Source organism: Podarcis cretensis, assembly GCF_951804945.1.
Source record: "Podarcis cretensis genome assembly, chromosome: 4".
Lineage (NCBI taxonomy): Eukaryota > Metazoa > Chordata > Lepidosauria > Squamata > Lacertidae > Podarcis > Podarcis cretensis.
This window is the reverse complement of record NC_137173.1, coordinates 70,503,996-70,518,920: the sequence shown is the minus strand read 5'-3', so window position 1 is coordinate 70,518,920 and position 14,925 is coordinate 70,503,996.

The window sequence follows — 14,925 nt, the reverse complement described above, 5'->3', positions numbered from 1 at the left end:
CACCTGGGGGAAACTCTGATACTTCAGAAGGATCGTTGGATCCAATCTGTTGTTGCTCTTTCCTGTACGTAGCATTCATTCACCTGGCATGATCAAATTCCAAATAGCCTTGGAAATGAAAAGGAAAACAAAGTGAAACTTGTTTCTGTTGACCTTAGGTGATTTTGATAGATACTGATGGTGTTTTCCTCAAAGGCCCATAATGTAATACTAAAAACCAATATACATCAAGTTAAGTACTGCAGCTGTAAAGATCTTTCATGGGTAATCCTGTTGAACTCAGTGACATGGCTCAGAAGTAAATTTATTTTGTGGCTGTGTAGCCCCTGCTTCTTGGGCTACTTGAGCCCAGACTGAACCCAGGTACCCATTTCATAAAGAGCTTTTAATAAAGAAGAAAGTTGCCCTAAACATATTAAGTGTGCTTTACTCACATTGCTGAGCTACAACATCTGGGCTGCATCACCCACATCTGTGATGCAGTAACTTCCGGACAGGCTAGGAGCTCCATCATCTGTTTCTTTAAAGCAGGGGAAGGAAATCCTCAGTTTGTAAACAGACTTTTGCCCAAATAGCTGAAGGTCCTCCAAGCTGGAATTAGACAAATCAAATAGCTGATTACTTATCTATTATCAGTGTTAGGGGATGGGGAACCTGAGACCCTCTAGATGTTGTGGGACTACAACATCTCCGTGTCATCCCTGACCATTTGCCATACTGGTTAGGGGTCATGGGAACTGGAATCCAACAACATCTGGAGGGCTACAAGTTTCCCTTCCCCGGTTCAAGGCATACAGATATCCTAGAGGTTGCGTAATAGGCTAGTGTTGGATGGTTCATACACATACTAGAAAAGGGCCTCCCCACCATATACATGGCAGAAAAGTGTAGACATTTGCAGGCACCCATCACATTTGGAATGTAGCATGTGATGCAGTTCATTCTTCATATACGCATGATCCTTGCTTGTAAATATTTGCATTCACCACCACAAATGGAGGGGATATTCTGATAAGTGTGAGCTGGTCTGATATTACTACCATTGTTGCCGTTATTTGTCTGGTGCTTAATAGTACAGTGGGCTGTACAATGAATAAAATGGAGCAAGTCCCTTCTGGAGCAGGTATCCAAATTAGTCTACAAAACCATATTTTCTTCCTAACAGCTCAGAATCAGTCATTAATTACAGGTTTCCAAAAACAGTTTTAAAGTTTAATATCTTTTTTTATGGGCTTCTTGAGCCTGCTGAGATAAAATAATACACACTTATATCGATGTAGAGTCAAATGCGTCTGGTGAGTTGATTATTATTTTTTAATGGCATATACTTTAAATTCAAAGAATTCCATTTTTCTGCAGTCAGAATTACAGTTCATAGTCTATTTTATATGTGGATAATGTCGCCTTATTAATTTTTCAAACTAAATATGACCTGAGAATCATTTTAAATTATTTGATTCATGGGGCTCTTTATGAAATAAGATTTTTTTAAAATTATTAATAAGACTGAACCTGTATTTTTGAGTGCAAGTTTCAAAACTTACTCATGAAAAAATGATTTGATATAATTAGTATTAATTCTGAACTGTTACATGCATTTGTATTAGTCTCAACAGATTTGTTCAGTAGAAAAACACTAAAATTAAACCAGAAACATACCGAACTGGGACTGTAATAGAAAATAAGAAAGCTTCCTTAAGATTCCGATCACTGTCACGCAATAATTGTGAGTTAGCTATAGTGATGGTTCATACATCCAGACATTCCATATATATATCATACTGAGAAAATACATGATAATGCAGAAAAAATATGGGACTCTGCAGTACAATAGTGTCTATTAAGCATACTCATAAGATGGCATTTAGCTCTAGGACACAAACAAAGGTTATAATGCTTACATAAGACCACACAAGCACATCCTACCTCTGGTTTACCAATGTCAGGAAAACCACAACACACACAGTAGAGATCCATACGTTTTAGGGATATACTCCAAATTACAAAGAGAATCAGAATGATTTGGGTAGGTTCTTATGTTTCCAAGTTGGGTGGTACCATGAACGAAGTGGATCGTGGTAGTTCAGGGACTCCCTGAGCTTTTTTGGCCTTAGCTGTACAAAACATACACAACCATTTCACCCAGCCAATCCAAGAAATGAGACCAATTAGAATAGAGAAGCGAACAAAGTTTAAGATGGGAAGGAGGAGAGGTGGGGGAGTTTCATTTTGATTGACAGGTCTAGCTTTGTATCACACTGAATTATTTCCCCAGGGCACTCCAATAGAGTGATTTGAATAAAGGATTTAAAACTGTCCCCTCGCTCTCACGTAAAGCAATTCCTGTCAGGGACCGTGCTGAGGAGGGCTGCACTTAGGAGGAATGGCGGGAGCCTCCCTCTCCTCCTGCTCCTGAGGAGGATCCTGAATCTTCCCAGGAGCAGGAGGACAGTATAGATTTGGAACAGTGGTTTGCAGAGGGACATAGGCAGAAGCTGGGAAATACCAGATGGGGAACAACTAGGAGAAGATGCACTAGGAGAGGGAGGGTTAACAGATTCACTGTCTCTAGAAACCAGCCATCTGCTCAGTCCAAGGTCAAGAAGAGCTGATAAGTTGACAGCACAGTGGTTATGAGATCAGGTTACAAGATGTGGTAGTGACATGGGTGACTAGGGAGGAAGTGGGTGGAACCCTTAATTGGGAGCACCGCCATTCCTAGGAAGGAATTCTTTGACAATTCCTTCCCTTGTGCAAGTCACTGGAGTGATCTTCATTGTACAGTGGTACCTTGGGTTACATACCCTTCAGGTTACAGACTCCGCTAACCCAGAAATAGTACCTTGAGTTAAGAACTTTGCTTCAGGATAAGAACAGAAATCGTGCAGCGGTGGCAGAGCGGCAGCAGGAGGCCCCATTAGCTAAAGTGGTGCTTCAGGTTTAGAACAGTTTCAGGTTAAGAACGGACCTCCGGAACGAATTAAGTACTTAACCCGAGGTACCACTGTATTCCAAAAATCTGCAAAAGGCAGAAGCCACCTGCACCAATAACCCTTGGAGTAACAGGGCCCTTTCTGAGAGGATGGTATTTTTTCCCCAATCTCAGTCTTTCCTGGAGATCCACGGTCTTTTGCAGTCTTTTGTCCTCCAGACTCTTCTCCCATGCAAGTCAACAGAGTTCTCTATCTTTCACAGAGACAAGGGATGGTATCCTCTCCCAATATCAGTAGGGAGCAGAAGCCATCAACGGCCCTCAGGGCGACAGAGTTATTTATTAGTGGTGACATTTCACCCACCCCATTTTTCTGGGGACCCATACCCTTTTTTCTACCCCCTGCCCCTAAGTTTCCTATAGTAGCTACCCCAAAACTATCCATTCTGAAATTTGGCATGCTTCTTTCCTTCAGAGGGGTGGCCATATCTGCAAATTGCATCCAGTTCTGGAAGAAAATGAAAACGTTATAGAGCTCTCCTTTAAAAAAAAAATCAAACCTTATAAATTAAAGGTAAAGGTAAAGGTACCCCTGCCCGTACGGGCCAGTCTTGACAGACTCTGGGGTTGTGCGCCCATCTCACTTAAGAGGCCAGGGGCCAGCGCTGTCCGGAGACACTTCCGGGTCACGTGGCCAGCGTGACATCGCTGCTCTGGCGAGCCAGAGTCGCACACGGAAACGCCGTTTAAATTACTGCACAAAAAATCCCTAAATGTGTCTGCTTTCAAGTTGGCTGATTTGATCCACTCTGCAGGGATGTCTATGCCTGCAAATTGCATCCAGTTCTGGAAGAAGGGGGTGTATTATAGCTGTTTTTAGATTTCCTGTTATAGTAAATAGAGATAGGTATTAGAACTTCAGTTTTAACCGATCTAATTCAGTTTTGAATATTGAGTCAAACTGGGAAGACCCGGGAACAGCTCTGAACACATATACAAGTCATTTCTTTTGGCTGGTGCCCAGCCCTGGGATATAGTACATTCCCCTATGATGGACAAAAAGGAACATCCCACCTAGATCCAGTTTATGTGCCTGTGTCAGAATAAAGGTAAAGGTAAAGGTACCCCTGCCTGTACGGGCCAGTCTTGACAGACTCTGGGGTTGTGCGCCCATCTCACTTAAGAGGCCAGGGGCCAGTGCTGTCCGGAGACACTTCCGGGTCACGTGGCCAGCGTGACATCGCTGCTCTGGCGAGCCAGAGCCGCACATGGAAACGCCGTTTACCTTCCCGCTGGTAAGCGGTCCCTATTTATCTACTTGCACCCGGAGGTGCTTTCGAACTGCTAGGTTGGCAGGCGCTGGGACCGAGCAGCGGGAGCGCACCCCGCCGCAGGGATTATGTGTCAGAATACTGCTTATTTAAATACAACCCACTGATTCAAATACTGTTTAACTTTGAATCAGTGGGTTGTATTTAAATAAGTTATTGCACAAGCGGAAGTCACTTCAAGGATTCCCACTAGTGCAATTGGACTACCCATGTGAATTGAACTGGAGTGGAAATAGTTCTTTTTTGGAGGGACGGGACTGAACTGGATCTAATTCCTTTTTAAAATGAACTTTCCAAGCTCTGGATTATGCACACAAGAAACATAATTAGAAAATGTCTCTCTCCTAATTCTTCTTAGTAGCACTTTCACAAACACTCCCAAGAGAGAATAATCTTTCCATCACATTTTATAATGAGAGAGAACAGTGTTTCCAGGAAGTATTTCCCTTGAGTCACATTTTTAGAAATACTATGAACTCCTGAAAGTGTGCTATAGAAGCAAAAGTAGCAGGGAGGAGGTGTCCAACTCTGCAAGTATTCCACAAGTTAGAAAAAGCAATGATAGAACTGTTACACATACAGAATTGTGCATATTAAAGATCAGATGGCAAATAACTGAAACAACAGATCAAAAAACCATGTCAAATTGGCAATTAACATACATGTAGGAGTTCCACAAAATGTCTTAAACTTGTATTTAACACAGCTTTTTCTAATTAATCTAGACTTTTCAAAAATACTGTAAGTAGAAATTGAGTATATAACAGTAGGGTTGTGGTTTTTTTAATAAAGCGTTTCTCAGACTCAGTTTTTGCCTGTTTTCACCATAGACTAATGAATATAATTTGACAGTCTTTCCATATTCTGAGTATGTCCACATTTTTTTTAGTCCACTGAAAGATGTTTGAAATATATGGGAACAAATACCTGGCATACTGGCACTGTGAAAGGAAAGGCGGTTTTGAGAAGGATTAGAGCACACTTCCACAACAAAGTGCAAGTCTTTGGCATTATGACAGCTGGAAGGAGCATGAAGATCACTTTGGAATGTTGAAGTGTGTAGCTGAGCCACAGTTTTGCTTGACAGTCTCTTCCGTCTACATTGAAATCCTGCTTTCTGCCAGTTGAGTTAAATGATACCCACTGGTGTCTCTTTCCTAGAACCTCTTCCTCTGCCATGGCACACCCTGCAGTGGCCTCTCATGTTGTGCATCCAAACCAAGTATTGAGTCTGGTATTCAAGTAATGCAAAGTATTTCAAACAAGACTGTTGGTTTTCATAGCTAAATAGCTCTTCAAATTAGAATGAATTTATTTGTCTTTTTTAATTTTTAACAGTTTTCATTCCTCTTTCCTCTAAGATGGGAAGCACAGAGCTGTCCACACTAGATCTAGGATATCATGGCAGAATCATAAGTGAAGAGCCACAGTTCATTGGTGGAACACATTATTGGATGTGGAGCATTCCAGGTGGCATCTCCAGGAACGACTGGGGAAGACTTTACTGTCTGAGACCTTGAAAAGCCACTGCCAGATAATGTCACCAATTGTAAGCTAGGTGGACCAATTGTCTGACTTGGTAAGAACATAAGAGCCTACTAGATGAAGCCAATGGCCCATCAAATCCAGCATTCTGTTCTCACAGTGGCCAACCAAATGCCAGTGAAGGCAGCTTCCTATTTGCATGAGCCCCCAGAAAATCTACTAAGGTTAAGGGCCTCTGAAGGTTCAGGTTTCAGCAGATGTCTGAAACATTTTTATAACTATTGCCCTGCAATGAATAAGCTTTGCAAACGTAGAAGGCAGCTTGCACAAACGGCCTTGGCCCAGTATACCTGAAGGAGCGTCTCCACCCCCATCATTCTGCCCAGATGCTGAGGTCCAGTGCCGAGGGCCTTCTGGCGGTTCTCTCATTGTGAGAAGCAAAGCTACAGGGAACCAGGCAGAGGGCCTTCTCGGTGGTGGCGCCCGCCCTGTGGAACGCCCTCCCATCAGATGTCAGAGAGATAAACAACTACCTGACATTCAGAAGACACCTGAAGGCAGTCCTGTTCAGGGAAGTTTTTAATGTGTGACATTTTAGTGTATGTTTGGTCTTTGTTGGAAGCCGCCCAGAGTGGCTGAGGAAACCTAGCCAGATGGGTGGGGTACAAATAATAAATTATTATTATATAATTATATCTTTCTTTTCCCTCCTTCCTTTTTGCAACCTTGCCCCCAGAAAGCCTCTATGGGGGGGGGGGGAATGGGGGGGGTCTTTTGAGCAGTGTGAGCTGTGTTGTACAGGACTCCAAAGGGAAAGAGGAATTATCTAAAACTGGATGGTTCTACGCTCCCTCAGAGTGCACTTGAATCATGTTCCTCTGTCCAATTTCTGATAATTCTGCCTCCCACTCATAAGGTTCAAGAGGGGACCCCAAAATCACCCAGAGATGATTTTAGGGGTTGTAAGGACTGCAGAGAGGAAGGGGATATAGAGATAGGTTGTGCAAGCACCTTCGGTTCTCACAGCTATTGAATACAGCCCTCTACCTAAGAGTAGATTGAAATGTGCTGTTTCTAATAGGGTGGTGTCCTCACATAGGCCAGGACCACTTCCATATTCACATTTTCACATAGGAAATCCACGTATTTCATGGCATCTCTATCTCAAAATACAGGTGGTGGGTTGTTTCATAGCAAAGTTCTCCTGTCCAAATGCTTATATATCAGGAAGAAGATAAGGCCTGGAAGTATTTTTCCTGAGGCATTCCACATGTAGTGGAATTTTCTCGTTCAAATAAGTAAATTCATGGGTTCCAGGGTGATGTAGGGCTATACCATATATGCCTTGCCTGATGACATGAGGACCGCACCACGTGCACTGCCCAAACATTTGAATCATACCTTTGTGGTGTGCCTTTTAAAAATAGCTTTCAAAATGGACAAATGTGCTTGAGTTCTGAAATCAGAATTAAACTACTTCATATGGTTGAAATCCCAAAGTCGTATGTGAATATTTGCCTTTGGTTGAGTGCTTTTGTGCTAAATACAAGTTTCAGAGCTTTGAAACTTCACTAGTATCTGATTCCCATCCCCAAACACTGTAACTCTGTTTTTCTTTCAGATAGTTCTTGTTTACTTTTGTTAGCTGAAAAATTAGTGGCTTATTAAGCAATCAAGGCTGAACCATATAAAGATTCTTCCAAAATAGTAACTAGAAACCCCACATATAATCTGTGGTCTCATATAAAATCAACTGATTGCAATTTTATTAATGATTCCTTCATAGTTACACATGGAACTAATAAGGACATTGGTTACATTTCTTGGGTGGTTTCTTAAAGTGTTTTCTAAAATTCTAACAGCCCTTTTCATGCAAGAACAATCTGAAAATGATAATGTGACTAACCATTTGCACTCTTTCCTCTTCGATAAGTTATTAAAAAAGTAGATTTTTTGCAGAGTATTGTTCCCATACAATATTTTTATTGGACTTGTACAGCATTATTATGACCTTTGCTTTCAAGACATAAATGTAAATTCATTTTATTTTAATTATAATTCAACTTCTACGGGAGAATCTACTTTCCCGAGATTAAGTTTTACAAGATGTCCATGCAATTTCTGCAGAACCTGACTTACAATTCACCTTGGCTTATGGAGGCAGCATTTGGGGGAAACCTGCTGAAATTGTGTCAGGTTTACGTTGCCTTAAAAAGGAAGCACATATTTGCAGACAAATCTTTCCTTACAAATAAGTATTTTCTTGCTTTAGATATAACTATATTTGGTTGCAGTTGGTGATAGTTGTATAAGTGTAACGCAAATCAATTTATCAAATAGTCTGAAATTTGGGGAAAGCCCAAATGAAACTTCTTTTTTTCACATAACATGCCTGTATATGGGGCAGAATATGGCTGTTGCGTGTCGAGGTCCCCAGGGCTACCCCAATAACTCACACATCACACAGAATTTTTGTTTAAGGTTTTTGGTATAATTTTGGCCACAACTTTATTAAAATACAAACTTGTGAGTGGTTGCTTAGGCATTGGTTGCAACTATCTGCCCCCCCCCCCCATGGGGGACAGACTGACATTCCGCACGATGCGAAAGTCAGAAAAGGGGAATACACTTGGGGGTAGTGACAGAGCAGGGAACCTGCCCTCAGCCCTCCCCAAATGCAACCAGGAGCTCTTGCATGGCCCGATCCCCTTGACAGGGTGGACAAAAGCAATAGTGAGTCCCTGTATTCCTTTAATGGAATCCCTTGCAGCAGCATTAGAGTTGTGACGATTTGCTACGCAGTAGGCAAAAACCAAATGGCCCCAGCCAATCAGCCAGATGGACAAAATTCCTACTGGGCCCCTACCCCAAGAGCAGACGACCCCATGACAGGCATAGCAAGGTCAAAGTGAACAACCCAAATTCGGGGGGGGGGGCAAATCGTCACAACTTGTAAGGTTGCGGTTAGGCATTGGTTTATGGTTTGGTTGGTTGAGGGGCATGGATTGGCTGTGCCTGCCCCTCTAATGCTGCTGCTGCAAGGGATTCCGTTAAAAGAATCGGGGGCTAACTATTGCTTGTCCACTCTGTCAAGGGGGCTCGGGCCACTGCAGGAGCTCCTGGCTGCATTTGGGGAGGGCTGAGGGCAGGTTCCCTGCTCCGTTGCTACCCCCAAGTGGATTCCACTTTTCTGACTTTTGCAGGCGAGCGGAATGTCAGTCTGTCCCCCACGGTGGGGACAGATAGTCGCAACCAATGCCTAAGCAACCACTCACATGTTTGTATTTTAATAAAGTTGTGGCCAAAATTATGCCAAAAACCTGAAACAAAAATTCTGTGTGATGTGTGAGTTATTGGGGTGGCCCTGGGGACCTCGACACGCAAATATAAAAACTGTGAAACACCAGACATTTAAAAAAATTCCTATACAGATCTGCCTTCAGGTGTCTTCTAAAAGTCAGTTGTTTATTTCCTTGACATCTGATGGGAGGGTGTTCCACAGGGCCAGAGCAACACCCCCCAAATGTTATTCTGTAGCCTCCCCACAACTCAAATGTCAGGTCAGAGGGACCCCTGAACAAGGGTTTGAGGAGCTATTTCAGCCTGTTTGCCCCAAAACATACTAACTGATGTACACAACAGTTTCATTTCTCTGATTTTGGTAAAGATCCATTTAATCTGGCTTAAGGTGATTTTCCTTGGGAGGCCTTAGCCGAGAACTCAAGTCTTTTTGTGAGGTGTGTGCACTTAGCTCGTGAGCCAGGAGTTCATTATATATCAGATGCAATATTTCTGTAACGCTTCATGGCATCTATTGCCTCACATATAGCCAAAATACTAAACCTAACACCAGTTTAAAGGCAGCCTCTACAGGCACAGCTTCATCCCATACAAGTCCAAGGCTGATTCATGCCCATTTTGAAAAGCAAGATGGGGCTTGGGAGCATTAAAATTATTATTGGAAAGGGCAATGGTATAGTGTAGGGCAATAAAAAGCAAGAGACGAATGACTCAGCTGCTAAGGAGGAGGCATCATTAAAGAAAATTTAAATGCCTTTTTGGCTTCAGTTGGTGCATAAGCCTGTGGCAATGTGGGAGGGCTAATTTGGGAAGGTTTGAGCCCTTTTGGTGGGCTGGAAGGAAAACTAATTGGGTTTTGGCACAGGATGTTAATCTCACACTGACACCAAAGTGGCCATTTGGGAAATATATTCTTTGTCTACCCATGGCTTGGAAGTTGTGATTTTTCTCCGCATTTTCTGCCTCTCTTTCCACCTCCTCTGCATCATTTGGGGATTGTGTCCAAACTCCCACCACTCCCACCCTTAAACCTGGTCTGATGAGCTTTGGCTGCTTACAGTAATTTTGCTTCACAGCTGGGTACAAATTATTCCGGGATGACATAACTGGTTTATGTACATAAAATCATGTGGGTTTTGCCTTCTTCAACTTGCCTTCGCTGACCTTTTCAATTTTATCAACTATGATGGCTGCTCTGGTACTGCCTTTTCCAACCTGGTGGCCTCCAGAAGATGTTGGACTCCAAATCCCATCATTCCTGACCATTGGCCATGCTGTTCTTGTAGATGGAGTCCAACAGCAGCTAGGTGAGGAAACCTATTGCATATCTACTAACTGCTATTCATGATGGTGCTTTGCTTGTCAGAGCATCTGGGCACAGCAATGGAGATCAGAAGAGAAGACTGGTTTCAGAAATAAGGCAGACACAAAATTTCTTTAATTGGGTTTCAGGACCCAAATGGGCAAATATGTTCTCCTATTTAACAGTTCAATTCTTTTAATAACTGACTACACACATCTACTCAAAAGCAGACCCCATTGAATTCAGTGGAACTTCTCTCAGATAAGTGTGGATAGAATTGTACAGTGTTTATGGCACATTACATGATCCAGACTAGGATGTCAGAATGCCCTGGACTAAGCATAAACTAGTCTACCTCAGGATCAACAGTAGCCAAGTTTTTCTTTCGCTTAGAGAGTTCCTCTATTTATCTTGTTGCCCACACACTTTTGATCTTCTGTGCAGGCGTATATGCAGGTGCCAGCCTAGTGTGAAATGAAGAGTATCAGGCCTTTACATCATTTGTTCCTAGGCTATTTAATAAACTTTGCCCAGCTCTGAATTCTGCAGCTCTCCTTTTTACAGATTGTCCAAAGGAGATTCAAAATTCATCCCTTCTGAGCGGCTGTTAATTCAGCTACCTAGTTTTGTTTGCTCTTATTAATGCTTTTCTGTTTTCTTTTGTTGGTGGGATTGTTTTATTTTTCCAATTTTAGCACAGCACACAGCCATAAAATCTTATTTTAATTAAGTTTTTTTAAAAGACTGTTGACTTGGGGTGCCTTCAAACTGTTAGTACTTTGCAGGAAGGATCCAAACGCATATTGGGAAATTTCGGATTGCATCATTAAAGTTGCTTAGAGTCCTCTGTTGTGTTAACACACACAAAAATCCACTTTTTAAAATAAATTGAGTTTTTGTGATTAGGAAGGCGATTGGAAAATGCTTTGAAATGTGTGAAAAGGATGCATAAATACACCGAAAGTAAACCAGCACAATAATAACCAGAAACTACCTAAGCTTCATGTAAGCCTTGTGAAAGCAAATGAGGATGAATGCTCAATAAAAAGACCATTGGGAAGAACCCTTAGAGATTCCATACCTTCAAAGTGCCCCAGTTTAAGCAGGGCATTCTGGGTTGCAAAAGCTAATCGCACCTTCGGTTTGGATCCTGGAATGTCCTGGTTTTTGGTTCGGTGCTCTGGCGATATTCATTAACAAAGTGCTGGATTAGAAAGCACTTTGAAGCAACCATCCTGACATTCACCCGAGCACCAGACTAGAAAGCATGCCCCATGCTGATGTCCAATTTTGGGGGCAAAACTGTTGGAGGGTATGGAGATTCCATATTTTGGAACAGACACTATCACTTCCATATTACTAAGCAAAGGCTATGCTGGCCTTAGGAAGCAATACTATGCTCCCAGGAAGGACTGAGGGGCAACTGGATCCTGTGCACCTCCCTCTTCATGAACAGATGGTGAGGTCCACAGTCAGGAAAGGAGATCTCCAATGTAGATCTCCAAGTAGTTTTATTATTATCACTCTGCCATTGTGTGACCGCAGTTGACGCTGAAATGGGAGCTGCCATGGGCATGTGAAGGGATTGGATCTAAAGCCCTCCTGTTTCACTAACATCCACAACAAGAAAGACAAATAGCTTTGGTGATGGCATACTTCCCCCTCCCCATTCAAACCAATAGAAGGAGGGAAAAGTTTAAAAGGTTGTTGGATAGGAAAGAGGGCGGAATGCCATACAGAATACATCCTGTGCTGCCTGGCAGCAGCTCAGCAGGACTTAGGATGCTTGTTGCTCTTCCACTGATGTTTCTCGACATCCTTAGAATTGCTCTGGTAGAAAGCTTCTTGCCTGATTTATAGTAGCAAGTAAATAGAAGCACTTTTCAGTTCTTGTAGCCATAGGCAAACAAACACAAAATCTATAAAGCTTCTGTTATTTACAGAAAGTCCATGTCTGAGTAACAATAAAAACAAATGAAAAAGCCTTTATGGAAAATTAGCTTGGAAATAACTATACTCTCAGTCTTAAACATCTTCATGATATTTAACAGATGTACCATCTTATGATGACTTTGTAAACCAAAGAAGAATGGTTTTATCATGCACTGAGGCTATATTTTTTGCAAAATTTCTTCTCGTTTTCAGATCTGAAGACAGTTTCTTGGAAAATCCCACTAGTAGTAACAAAATTGACTTGCGACTCCTTGAGCAAATTTCCCCTACCCAGAATCTATAAAGCACTAATATGTCGAACACCACCAACACTCCCAAAAAGAAAAAGAAAAGCTGGATGATGAATCAAACCAATGGAATCAACATCTAGAGTTTGATGAGTAGAACACCCACGTTGTGGTGGTGCAGGGGAGCAGTAGACACAGCGCTGGCTAACAAGCACGGCTGCCTGGATGACTTCCTTGCCATGAATACCAGAGGTTCCTCTCTGGTGATTTCTGGCATGTTGAAAAGCAGCGTAATAGCCCATATGGCATATTTCACAAAAATCTGATATGTCAGGCTGAAGAGGGAAGGGGTGGGATAAGGAAATTCTGCTGTTTTCACCCCAATATTCAAAAACAATCTAGAGCAGTTGTTCACAAAGTGGTGGGTACCTCCTGGGGGGCAGTGGGATTACCTTGGGCGGGGGTAGTGCTAGGAGGCAAAGGGGTGGCAGGGGGGGACACTGGAAAGGAGCCCTGAAAGTTAAGTCCAGTCACGAACGACTCTGGGGTTGCAGCACTTATCTAGCTTTACAGGCCAAGGGAGCCAGCGTTTGTCCGCAGACAGTTTTTCCGGGTCATGTGGCCAGCATGACTAAGCCGCTTCTGGCGAAACCAGAGCAGTGCACAGAAATGCCATTTACCTTCCCACTGGAGCAGTACCTATTTATCTACTTGCACTCTGACGTGCTTTCAAACTGCTAGGTTGGCAGGAGCAGGGACTGAGCAATGGGAGCTCACCCCGTCGCGGGGATTCGAACCGCCGACCTTCCAATCAGCAAGCCCAGTGGTTTAGATTATAGTGCCACCCATGCCCCCAACACACACACACATGATGTTTAAAGTGTATTACACAATATATTACATATTAGTCATTATTCCTTTGAAACATACTGTATTTGAGCAGCTCGAAAAGTTCACCTCCATTTTGCAGATAAATTAATATTTGCTAAGAGAAGACAGCTAACTCAATGGTACTTAAATCTACCCAGGAGGTGCTGAGGCTCCACTTTTGTAAAATCAGCAAGAAGCCAAGATGAGTCAAGATGCTGAACCCAGCAAAAGTCAAGACAAAGGTAATTGTGAAGTATAATCTGTGAAAGCAGGAATTCCTCTGTTTTTAAAAAGATGGTACTTGATGCCTAGTAAGCTAGCTAAAATGTATGTCTGAATCCAACATTTGGTGGAAATGTAAAGAGAAAGAAGGTACCTTTTTTCATATGTGGTGGTCCTGTAAGATTGCAAAAGCCTTCTGGGAAATGATCCACAATGAATTGGGGGGAGATGTTGGAAAAAACCCAGAAGCTTTTCTTCTAGGTATACTCAGAAGAAGTATACTCAGAGAAGATGTGTTGAAAGAACAGAAAAAATATTTATGTATGCAACCACATCTGCCCGAATGATATATGCCCAAAACTGGAAAGAGGAATTGGCCCCAAAAAGAGACAACTGGCAATTAAAACTGATGGAATATGCAGAGATGGCGAAACTTACCGGAAAATCAAGACATTAAGACAATAGTCTTTTTGTAACAGAATGGGGAAAATTTATTGAATATATTAAAACAAATTGTAAGCAAATGTAAGCAGGATTTATATAAACACAAGCAATAAAAAAGTTAAAGGAATTATAAAGGATAAATTTGTAAAAAGGATAAATTTGGACATGCAGTAAGAAAATGACAGACAAATAAGAAACCACAGAAGGAGAGGGAGGGAAGTCACAGGAAACATTATTTGATTTGTGTAGATTTATATTCATTGTTGAATGTTATAAAATGGAAAAACAGAAAATAAAATATTAAAAACAAAAACAAAAGCAGTAATCCCAAAAGTGAACAGCCATTGACATGAAAACTGTTCAAAGTGTAATACCAGAGATCATTGAGTTTGTAACTTAAGTGTTAATTCTGTTAAATGTTGAAGTCAACTTGCCAAGAGGGCTTAGCAACCAGGTAGAATGGATTGATCCACACTAAGGTAGGCTCTGCCCTGATTGGTTGAGTAGTTTCAAAGGAGTTTTTCTCCTTTGAATATCTCACTGTTTTTTTTCAAGGCCTGAACTAAGAAGAACAAAACCTCTCTTTTCCTTCCTTCCCAAGTTATGCACTGTTTTTGTGCAGTTTGGACTTTCTGTTTTTCAAATGACTTTGCTAACAAAAGCTAAGATAACTCCTCACATAAGCAGATGGAAAGTTAATGTAGCTATGGCCAAGAAACTACCTGGTGCCTTTTGTTAACATGAATTATTTCCACAAAACTCCAAGCTCCAGCAATGTCTAAAATATTTAAATCGGAGGGCTGTTTCCTAGGTTATACCTTGTCCAGAAATGAATGTGCATAGTGGGGAAAAGCACAG